Consider the following 12,690-nt stretch of genomic DNA (forward strand, 5'->3'; position numbering starts at 1 on the left):
TTAAGTTGCCAGCAACATTCGCATTTCAGTTGCATGAAATGCGAAACGTTTTTGAAACATTTTGTGCCTCTCTCACTTTAAGCGGCATTTTCTGAGGGGAAACCTTTAGTTTACCTAGGAAAACTATACCATTGTTTTTTTAGGGAGAATCTGAGCTTTCTAAATCTGCCTGAGTTTTCATGTATTTCCACCGCTGCAAAAAGATTTATATCACTAAATACAAATAATACAAACAATTCCCAATCAGCCCTCACCAGCCCACTAAATACTGACTTTATATGGCAACTTATAGCAGCCCCTCTGGCATTTGCCAGAACCCACAGATTGCCAGTCCGGGCCTGCATGACAGCATCATTTCTCTAACCACTACCCCCTTAAGTGAATAAACAATGGTGAATAAATCAATGTATCAGAATAGACTGTATATAAATAACTAGAACTCATCAGCACAAAAGTCGCTAATTGCCAGTTCTCACACCCATTCAACCAGAGAAACATTACCATTGCACCTCTAACAATCCTATTAAAATATAAAGTGGCTATCCATCAATTGCAACAATCTAACTAATGTTGGACTGGGGTGTTATGGGACCCATCTCTTCGTTCTTCTGAAATTGCATCTGGACAAACTGTAGGGTGACTTTGCAATGTGTAGGTTTCACCACTGTCAATTTCAGTTATTGCCAATGGAAAAGCATTTTTGGGAGGTTTGTAGCCCACAGCCATGGATTTTTATCAGGGGTGACAAATCTCCCTTCACCCCATGGAGGCTTATTTATTAAAGGTTGGATATTAGTGGCTTTTGAAACCAAGGCCTAAACTCACAAGCTCTTAAACACCAAGGGGCAGATTCCACTAAGGGTCGAATTTCGAAGTTAAAAATACTTCGAAATTCGACCCTCGAATTGAAATCCTTCGACTTCGAATATTCGAAGTCGAAGGATTTAGCGCTAATCCTGCGATCGAACGATCGAAGGATTTTCGTCTCGCATCGAACGATTAAATCCTTCGAATCGAACGATTCGAAGATTTTAATCCAACGATCGACCGAAAATCCTCTCGATCAAAAAAGGTTAGCAAGCTATGGGACCTTCCCCATAAGGCTAACATTGACTTCGGTAGCTTTTAGCTGCCGAAGTAGGGGGTCGCAGTTTTTTTTTAAAGGGCAAGTACTTCGACTATCGAATGGTCGAATAGTCGAACGATTTTTAGTTCGAATCGTTCGAATCGAAGTCGAAGGTCGTAGTCGAAGGTCGAAGTAGCCCATTCGATGGTCGAAGTACCCAAAAAATACTTCGAAATTCGAAGTATTTTTCATTCGAATCCTTTACTCGAGCTAAGTGAATCGGCCCCTAAATGTTATTGAATTTATTAAAAGATCCATATATAAAAAGTATGGACACAAAAAAATGCTGAACCGATTCGCTAAAAATTATGAATACCTTGAAACACAAGTCCAAAATGATTTACATTGGTCAATAAGATCAGCACAGCTCTCATGGACTTCTATAGCACCTCAACAACTTTTACTTGGAGAAGTCTGGCATTTGAGGTTTTAGTTTCTTAGAGCTTATAATATAGGAAAACCATACATTTTCCGAAATTTGCGGGGGAAAAAACTCAACTCAATTGTTAGTAAACGGGCTCATCACCATTAGGGGCAGATTTATCAAAAGTGGGAATAGAACTCAACACAGAAAAACTCACTCACTTTCTATTCATTCCTATGGGAGTTTTAGAATCATATTTATCACTGGAGTTCATCATTTGATAAATGTGCTTTTTCAAAATCCCATAGGAATGAATAGAAAGTGAAGTTTTTCTGTGGCAAGTTCTTTTCTCGCATTTGAATAAATCTGCCAATGTAACACTCAGATTCATAAACATTATCTTAAAGGGCTTGGTCACCTGCCTAACACTTTTTTTTAGTTAGTTTAGAGATGCACCAAATCCACTATTTTGGTTTCAGCCGAACCCCCTAATCCTTCACGAAAGATTCGGCCAAATACCGAAGGAATCCGAATCTGCATATGCAAATTAGGGGTGGGAAGGGGGGGAACATTTTAACTTCCTAGTTTTTGTGACTAAAAGTCATGCGATTTCCCTCCACGCCCCTAATTTGCATATGCAGGCAGCAGAAGGATTCGGCCAAATCCGAATCCTGCTGAAAAAGGCCAAATCCCGAACCGAATCCTGGATTCGGTGCATCCCTAGTTTAGTTGTTTTCCAATTATTCACCAGTAATAAATACAATTACTTTCCATCTTTTACTTTTTACAGTTTTTCTATAATCAAGAAGTTGAATGTTCCTGTCTCTGTTGTTTGAGTCTGGCAGCTCAGTGATCTATGAGCAGATTCTGAACTGTTAAAGTGGACCTGTCACCCAGACACAAAAATCTGTATTATAAAAGTCCTTTTCAAATTAAACATGAAATCCAATTTCTGGTTTTTATGAAAGCATTCATAGCTGTTGTAAACTAATTTAAAAATCTCAGCTGTCAATCAAATATTGTCTGCCCCTCCTCTATGCCATGGGCATAGAGACGGGGCAGACAATTACTTTCACTTTCCATTCAGCACTTCCTAGATGTCACTGCTCTCCACACATTCCCCATTCTCTTTTACCATTTAATTGTGTAGCCAGGGCATGGGAATGGACATCGGGTCCCCCATTCTGGTGCACAAACACGATTCTGAGATGATGGAAGGCTTGTCTTAATAACAGTGTGCACAAAATGGCTGCTGCCTGCTTGGTATAATTTTGAAATCCCAGACTGAAGGAAACAAGATTCAAATAATTTATTAGTGTAATTTAGTTCATTTTGCTTGACTAATGTGAATAAAATAGGATTTTTAATAATTTTTTGTGGTGACGATCCCCCTTTAAAGGGTTGTTCACTTTTAGTATGAATGTAGAGAGTTATATTTTAAAACAATCTGCAATTGGTTTTTCATGTTTTGTTGTTTGCTGTGTTTCAGTTACAGCCTCTCCAGTGATTGCTAAGGGTCTAAACTACCCTAGCAACCATTCATTGCTTTGAATAAGAGGACAAAAAAATGAATGAGAGTTCCTGAAATAAGATCAAAAAATAAATACAGGCATTGGGACCCGTTATCCAAAATGCTCAAAACCTGGGATTTTCCAGGTAACGGATCTTTCCATAATTTGGATCTTCATACTTTTGTAATGACATACTCAGGGGCCCCATGAGGCCCAATAAAGAGCAATTTCAAACATTATATTGGTTAAAACAGGTCAAACCTCTGTGTATTTTGGGGGGTCCTAAAATTAGTTTGCTTTGGGGCCCAATAACTTCTAGTTAGGCCACTGGACATACTAAATGTAAGAAAACTCTACAGCACCCAGCAGCAACTGGAAGAGTCTACCACTTGCTCTTCAATTAGAAGGCCCGGCGGTGAGCAGTGTGACAGGAAGTAGGCGTGGCTTAAAGCAAATGGAGGGAGGATTAAAGCAAATTAAGGCGAGGCTTAAAGGAATTGTTCAGTGTAAAAAAAAATATTTGGGTAAATGGATAGGCTGTGCAAAATAAAAGAATGTTTCTAATAGTTAATAAGGCATAAATGTAAGTATAATTGGCTGGAGGGATGGATGTGTAAACATAATAGCCAGAACACTACTTCCTGCTTTTCAGCTCTCTTGATTTACATTGACTGGTTACCCTGGTTACCAGGCAGTAACCAATCAGAGACTTGAGGGGGGCCACATGGGTCATATCCAGTAGCGGCCCTGGTTTGTGACGGCGCAGCCGGTCCACGCCCCCTCCATACCACCCGCATTTTCAGTGGCGCGCGGGCTGCGGGAGCCCTGAGGGGGTGCAGACCCACTGGTCATATCTGTTGCTTTTGAATCTGAGCTGAATGCTGAGGATCAATTGCAAATTCACTGAATAGATATGTCCATGTGGCCCCCTCTTCAATCCACGAATAAATCAGAGTTCTAGAGCTGAAAAGCAGGAAGTAGTGTTCTGGCCATTATGTTACACAACCAGTCACTCCAGCCTTCATACATTATACATTTTTGACTAACTAACTATATTAGAAACATTTTTATTCTGCACAGCCTTTTATTTACCCAGTTTTTATTTTCTACACTGAACTGTTCCTTTAAAGCAAAATGGGGGCGAGGTTTAAAGCAAATGGAGGTGAGGCTTTAAGCAAATGGAGATGAGGCTTTAAGCATCATGTGGGCGAGGTTTACAGTACATGGAGGCGAGGCCTGGAACTCACAGTTAGGGTAGGACACACTGGGCGATTTGGGGATTTTAGTCGCCTGGGCGACTAATCGCCGCGACTTTTCTCCCCGAATGCCTCCCCTCGCTCTGCGCCTGGCTAAAATGAAAATCGCCTGCGCTAATCACACGCTGCGATTCGTTTCCGAAATCGCCCGAAGTTGCCTCACGAGGAAACTTCGGCGCGACTTCGGAAAATGAATCGCCGCGTGTTGATTAGCGCAGGCGATTTTTCATTTTAGCAGGCGCAGAGCGAGGGGAGCATTCGGGGAGAAAAGTCGCGGGGCGATTAGTCGCCAGGCGACCTAAAACTCCCCAAATCGCCCAGTGTGTCCCTACCCTTAGGAAGTGGGGTTGCAATTACAGGAGAAAGTTAAGAATAAAATGGAGATTAAAGGAAAACTATACCCCCCAAAATGAATACTTAAGCAACAAATTGAATGACATATTAAAGAATCTTACCAAACTGGAATATAGTATTTACATAAATATTGCCCCTTTACATCTCTTGCCTTGACCACTATTTCGTGACTCTATCTGTGCTGCCTCAGAGATCACCTGACCAGAAATACTACACTCTAACTGTAACAGGAAGAAGTGAGGAAGCAAAAAGGCCAGAACTCTGATCTGTTAATTGGTTAATGTGACGTTACATGTGGTTTGTATGTGTGCACAGTGAATCGTACGATCTCAGGGGCGGCCCTTATTTTTTAAAATGGCAATTTTCTATTATGATTACCCAATGCACATACTACTAAAAAAGTATATTGATTATGATAATGGTTCATTTACATGAAGCAGGGTTTTACATATGAGTTGTTTTATGCAATATTTTTTTAATATAGACCTACATTTGTTGGGGGGTATAGTTTTCCTTTAAGAGGGCCGGACTGAATGCAATAGAGGCATGCTAGCAACAATAACAGATGTGACATTTCTTAATCCCACATCTCCAGTCCTTAATATCGGGTCCTTGGGCCCAATACACCTCTCTGGGGCCTACAAAACCCATTAGCCGACAGTCGCTTTTCCAATTCAATCAGTAAACTGCGAGCTTGCCGCTTAGGAGTAGGATGGAGCCGGTTACCCGTTGCCGCAACTTTTGTCAACTAAATCGTTTTTCTGGTTTAAAAGAAACCCTTAGAGTATTTTGAATAATTGTCCTTCACGCTGTGCGTTACTCCTTTACCCTCTCATACAGTGAAACTTCAGCTTTAAATCCTTTGATTTGAAGTTTCCCTCCTTATACATTGTTTTCTATGGGTGTTCTAACTGAATGCCTTACTGCACTTCTCTCAAAACTAATGTGGCTTTTCTGTTAATTCCTTCCAATGTCAAGCCATATTGCTTTCCTTTCGCTGAACTGAGGATTTGCGGTCGCCAGTTTCCCTTTATAGATTCAAAACGAAGCAGGCGCCGCAAGTCACATGTGCGTGACGGTCACCAGAGGCCTAATATTGACACGGAACTAGCGCGACGTTAGCGTTTCCCTTGTAGGTTGCGTCTAGATCCAAGTTGCTAATGGTACAGAGGATCTTTACAGATTAGGAAATAGATCTTTCAGTGTGGTTGGGCTAAATCCTAGTGGGAAAAGGTACAGTAATAGAAACTAGACAATTCAGTCAGACATAGCTAGTTCCAAGTTGCTAATGGTACAATTTTTCTAGTTGGAAAATGAATAGAAACTAGACAATATAGTGCATGTAAAATACATCCCACTTATTTTTAGTGTTTGGAAGGACTTGTGCGTATGATTTAGCTCATTTATTTTAAAGGTATACTCTCCCTTTCACTCTATATAGTATATCATGGTTCTTATACGATAATGTCAGCAACTAGGATTTAGTGTATTTTACACAAAGAGTCTATTTCCTAGTGGGAAACACAATATGATATGCTCATAGTGGGTTCTCTGCTCCGCTCTACTGGTATATTGTAAGACACTCGAATCTAGTGTATTTTGTATGTTGCTTACATACATCTTTGCTTACCAGGGATATTATCCACTAGGATCTAGTGTTTTTAGTATGAAGCGTCTATTTCCTAGTTGCTTACATACATCTTTGTTTTACTGGGATATTATCCACTAGGATCTAGTGTTTTCTAAATGAAGCATCTATTTCCTAGTTGCTTACATACATCTTTGTTTTACTGGGATATTATCCACTAGGATCTAGTGTTTTCTAAATGAAGCGTCTATTTCCTAGTTGCTTTACATACATCTTTGTTTTACTGGGATATTATCCACTAGGATCTAGTGTTTTCTAAATGAAGCGTCTATTTCCTAGTTGCTTACATACATCTTTGTTTTACTGGGATACAATTATCCACTAGGATCTAATGTATTTAGTATGAAGCATCTATTTCCTAGTTGCCTACATACATCTTTGCTTTACAGGGATACGATTATCCACTAGGATCTAGTGTATTTAGTAAAAAGCGTCTATTTCCTAGTTGATTACATACATCTTTGCTTTACAGGGATACCACTAGGATCTAGTGTTTTTTAGTATGAAGCGTCTATTTCCTAGTTGCCTACATACATCTTTGCTTTACAGGGATACCACTAGGATCTAGTGTTTTTTAGTATGAAGCACCTATTTCCTAGTTGCTTACATACATCTTTGATCAACAGGGATTCGATTATCTACTAGGATCTAGTCTTTTTTTCAGTAAATAGTATTTCCCCAGTGGGCTACACTAAGATAGTATGAACAGACATCCTATACTGCCTCTACTGGGATACTATAATCCACTAGGATCTAGTGTATTTCATGGTAAGAGTCTATTTACCAGTGCGTTAAACACTATGGAATACCGTGAATGGACTCCCTGTTCTGCTTTTCTGGGAAACTAGAATCCTCTAGGATCCAGTGTATTTTCTAAAAATAGCATTTCCTAGTGGCATTCACATTATGATTTGCTGAGAATGGACTCCCCTGTTTTGCTCTATTGGGTTACTATAATCAACTAGTCTATTTTATGGAATAGGTCTATTTCACAGTGGGATAAACACTATGGAATATTGTAAATGGGCTACTGAATACTATTAAACCAGTGCTGTCCAAATTCTATGGTACTGAGGGCTGGATTTTTTTTTGCCCTGTCGTCAAATAATGGAAACCAGTGTTGACCACTTTATGTTTTCTAAACCATACCCACATTATCATAAGAAGATATACATATCCACTGGTGAGCAGGAGGCTTATGGATTTAACAGTATGTCTTAAAGGGGAATTCAACCCCATGGGCGCTAAACCCCGGCCTCTCTCCCTCTTCCCCCCAGGCCTACCTCCCCCCCTGGGCTATTGCCCCTAACTTGAAACTTACCCCCAAACTCCAGTTCCTTTCGTGTAGGTTCGCAGCTTCCACCTTGTCCCGTGCCGTCTTCTTCCTGACGGCCTGGACTGTCAGTGCAGACACCATGGGGTTAAGTATCCACCTCCGGAGGCAGGACAGAAAAAAAAAACTGAATCTCAACTCCTCCCTCTTCATATAAGCTCTTGCTCCTCCTGATTCCCCTCAGTTTAGTCTGTCAGCTCAGTTAGGAGAATGGAAAGGATAGCAGAGAAAGAGCGAGAAGAGATTCATAACAATATAACATTATTAACTTGCTAACTAATAACAGTAACTTGACAAGGGTGGGGCTTACTGCACTGACAATCCAGGCCGTCTAGAAAATGATTTTGACACCATGGGGACATCCAAAAGCTGTCCCATTTCTAGGGTTGGGTCTACGAATTACTGTGGCCTCACTGCAGCTTGAAGAACTTTTCTACCAAATGCTGCAGGGGCGGAATGATAAACATGTAGTTTATAAAATTTGGCAAATGTAGACAAAGAAGCCCAAGTGGCTGCCTTACAAATTTGTTCTGGAGTAGCAGAATTTAGTTATGCACAAGCCATAAGTGACTAAAAAAACATCAGACTTTCGATAAGATTTGGATCTGTCAAGATAGTAACGTATTGCCCTAACTACATCTAACTTATATAGGGATTTCTCTTTAGCATTAGAGGGTTTAGGGCATAGGGAAGGAAGATTTATTTCCTCATTAATATGGAAGGCTGATACAACTTTTGGAGTGAAAGAAGGTAGAGTTCTGAAAACAGCACAATCCTGGTGCAGTATGAGCCATGGTTCTTTGTGAGATAAGGCTGCCATGTCTGATACTTGTTTTGCTGACGTAATAGCCAGAAGGAAAGCCATTTTCCAGGTAAGGAATTTTAGTGGACATGTCGCTAAAGGTTCAAATGGGGTCCTTGAAGGACATTGAGGACCATGGTGAGATCCCAGGGTGGTGTTGGATCTCTGAACGGTGGTCGGACCTTGCCCACCCCTTGCATAAATTGTATGAGATCAGGTTCCTTTGCCCACTGATGTTGTAGTAGTAAGGAAAGAGCTGATACTTGTCCTTTCAGGGTGGATAATGAAAACTTTGTTGAAAGTCCATGGTATGACTAAGGCATCTACGTATGCCGCCCTTGCGTCCTGTGACCTGGCGCAGTACGTAGGTACCTTGAAATTGTGTCTGGACGCTAACATATCTATGTCCGGCAGGCCCCATTTGAGCTGCTGTCGGCTTAGGTAATCCGCCTCCCAGTTTAGCACCCCTGGGATGAAAACTGCTGAGATGGTTGGAACGTGCTTTTCTGCCCAGGTGAGAATCTGCGCTACTTCGCGCATTGCTCTGTTGCTGCGGGCCCCCCCTGTTTGTTTAGGTAGGCGACCGCTGTGGCATTGTCTGATTGAATTCTGAGTGGTTTGTTTGTCAAATCTCGCGACCAATGCAGTAGGGCATTTCTTATTGCTCTGATCTCCAACACGTTTATGGGAAGCTTTGTTTCTGCAGATGACCATGTTCCCTGGCATGTGTGAGGTGGCCAAGTCTGTGGTCACTACTGTCCATTTGGGGGAGGCCCATGTCCGGCCTTCGGTTAGGTTGTGAGGTAATGTCCACCAACCTAACCACTTTTTGATCAACAGGGGAATTGGAATTGTCTGAGTCAAGTCCGTGTGGTTTCTGTTCCAATGTTTTAGAAAGTGATTCTGAAACTCCCTCATATGAAATCTGCCGAAGGGTAGTGCTTCCAGTGCTGCTACCATGTAGCCCAATAACTGTAGACACCGTTCTGCTGAGATGGTGGTCTGAAGACAGACCTGGTGGGCTGATTGTGTAAACGTTTGTATTTTCTCTGGAGGTAGAGAAATGGTCTGAAGGGTTGAGTCGAACAACATCCCCAAGAATTGAAGACGTTGAGTGGGCGTGAGGTGACTCTTTTTGTGGTTCACGACCCACCCCTATTGCTGCAGCGTCATGACGCAAGTTTGAGTGTCCCTGAGACATTGGTGGTATGATGGGGGACCTGATGAGCAGGTCATCTAGATAAGGAGTGATTGATATCCCCAGATGCCTGAGATGTGCTATCAGCGGGCTGAGTATCTTTTTGAACACCCTGGGTGCTGTGGAAAGGCCAAATGGAAGTGCCCGAAATTGGTAATGTTGGTCCAGTACGGTGAATCGTAGATACTGCTGAGATTGCTTTTTGATGGGTACATGAAAATATGCGTCTTGAAGATCGACTTTTGTCATATAGCAATGGTGTGTCATTCACATTACCACTGAGCGAATCGACTCCATTCGAAACTTCTGTTTGGACACTACTTTGTTTAGTGACTTCAGATTTAGAACAGGCCTGAAGGTGCCTTCCTTTTATTTGACTAAAAAAAGATTTGAGTAAAAACCTTTGTAGCATTCTTTGTGAGGAACTAGTGAAATGACATTGTTGTGTTGTAGATTGTTGACAATCTGTAAAAGAGCAAGTCTTTTGGTTGGGTATTTTGATGTGGTTGAGCGTTTGAAAGTGCGAGGGGGTAGGCTGTCGAAGGGAATTTTGTATCCTTCTGCAATGATTGATAGGACCCAATTGTCCGGAATGTGGTCTTGCCATACTGGGAAAAATTGTTGAAGACGACCACCCACTCCCCCTACGCTGAGCCTTGAGTCAGGCTGAGTTGGGCTTTGGGGGACCTGGTTTGTTGGCCTATCTTTGTTGATTTGACCAGGTTGGTCTACCCTTTTTAGGCTCTCCGCCAGATTGGGAAGAGTGAAATGAGGAGTTGCGAAAGGAACGAAATGAGCGTCCCTGGGAATTCCATGGCCTATTGTAAGGTCTATTGTAGGAGCTATTGGGTCGTTCAGATCTGGATTTTTTACCAGAAGGTAAAAATGTGCTCTTACCACCGGTAACCTCTGTAATAATCTGTTTTAAGTCGGGACCGAAAAGAGTATCTCCGGTAAATTTTAGATTCATTAACTTGTTTTTGGACGCTGTGTCGCCAGACCAGTGGCACAACCATAATGCTCGTCTTGCCACCACTGTGTCTACACTGGTCTTAGCAGCCAGCCTATTGCTGAATCCACTTTAGGTGCCTTATCCCATATGTTTCGCTGTTCTTCTGGAACAGGGTAAGTGTTAAGGAGCGTTGAGTCTGGGAGAGCCGGTGATCTGGTTTGGACCATTCTCTGTCTATAACTTGGGTAACTGATTTGAAGATAGGGAAAACCCTAGACTTCATTGGTTGTACACCCAACACTTTGTCCGCCTTTGATGTGGCCGTTGATTCGTCTTTAATTTCTAGCGTAGCTAGCATTTCACGCAGCAGTCGTTGGCTATTTCTGGCTCTCACTGACAGAGATTTCTCCAGACTCAACATCACTATCTTGATCACTAGCCTCATCAGAATCAGATGATTGTGTGTCTACAGTAGCTTGTGTCTTTCTTTTCCTACTTTGTTCCCTATGTTTTGTAGGTTGATTCATGGAAGTTTGGATAGTTGATTTGATCCAGTCAAATAATTCTTCCAACTGCGGAGGCTTTAATGTAGAAGGACCTTGAGCCTCCAAAGTCGGGGGAGGGCTGCCGTCTGCCTGTTGCAATGGAATTGGATGTGGTGACAAAGTAGGTGCTGAGTCTGTTGGTTCTGCACAATCTAGGCATACACCTTGTTCCCCTTTGCGTAGTGTATATCCTGACGAAGGGAGGTTGTACCCCCCGAAACGTTGATACTGGTGGTGAACACAAATAAAAGAAAACTGCAGAAAATTGGTGTGTGCGGATCCATAATTGAAACTGCTAACCTCCTAGAAGGACAGAAGAAAAAAACTGAGGGAATCAGGAGGAGCAAGAGCTTATATGAAGAGGGAGGAGTCGAGATTCCGTTTTTTCTCTGTCCTGCCTCTGGAGGTGGATACTTAACCCCATGGGAGCTCATTTATCAACAATGGGCAAATTTGCCCATGGGCAGTTACCTATAGCAACCAATCAGTGATTAGCTTTTTAAAAAGTGCTATTAAAGGGGGGGCGTGGCTGAATGGCAGGCTGAGTAGACGTGCAGCAGGGGAGCTCCACTCGCTGAAGATCCTGATCCTAGCCATTTCTAGGACTGAGTAAGCATCGTTTGCAGGACACTTACCTTCCGACTAGCGCAGTGATAACCAGTCATGCAGAGAAATGCTCACAAAGTGCGCTCAGACGCCGCAGCGCGTCTCGAACAGTTTGCCCGCACTCCAAATCAAAATGGCGGCGGCCCGTCGCATAGCACCAAACAATCTGCGCACATGCATCCACGGAGCCCCGATAAAGCTATGGAGCCTGAGGAAGTTGTGGCCCAAGAAGACCCGACACCTACAGATCTCATGGCAGCCATCCTACACTTCCAAAATACGCTGACTACCACCTTTACCTCTAAAATAGAGGAATTTAAGGTGGACCTATCCCTGATTAAGCAGGATCTCCAGTCGGTGCGGGAGAGGACGAGCCGGGCAGAAGGCAGAATAAGTGAGCTGGAGGACCGAACAGCTTTTCTGCGAGAGGACATGAGGCACCTGCACTGCCAACTGCTGGCTACTACTGACCGATTGGAAGACATGGAAAACAGGCAACAGAGGTCAAATATCCGTGTTGTGGGCCTACCAGAACGCAGTGAGGGGGCCACTCCAGAGACCTTTACGGAAGCATGGCTGAAGGAAATCCTGGGCGCCTAAATTTTTTCTGCGCAATTCGTGGTGGAGCGTGCCCATAGAGTCCCGACCAGGCCTGGTCCGCCGGGTGCACCACCTCGCCCCTTTCTCATCTAAATGCTGAACTACAGAGACTGTGATGCGTCGTTACGAGAGGCAAGGAACAAGGGAGAGCTACACTATGCTGGCGTCAGAATCTCGCTATACCCCGACTACTCGGTGGTGGTACAGAAAAGAAGCCTACATTGGAGCCAAGAGAAAACTCAGAGACCTGGGCATCACATATTCTATGCTATATCCAGCAAAGCTGAGAGTGGTCGAAGGAGACAAGACAATATTCTTTGACTGATCTGAGGATGTCCTGGACTGGCTCGAACGCCGGCCAAGAGGTAATCTCAGTCCCCGGGCCCAGTAAAAGT

The sequence above is a fragment of the Xenopus laevis genome, chromosome 7S (genome assembly GCF_017654675.1).
Source record: "Xenopus laevis strain J_2021 chromosome 7S, Xenopus_laevis_v10.1, whole genome shotgun sequence".
NCBI classification, from domain to species: Eukaryota; Metazoa; Chordata; class Amphibia; order Anura; family Pipidae; genus Xenopus; species Xenopus laevis.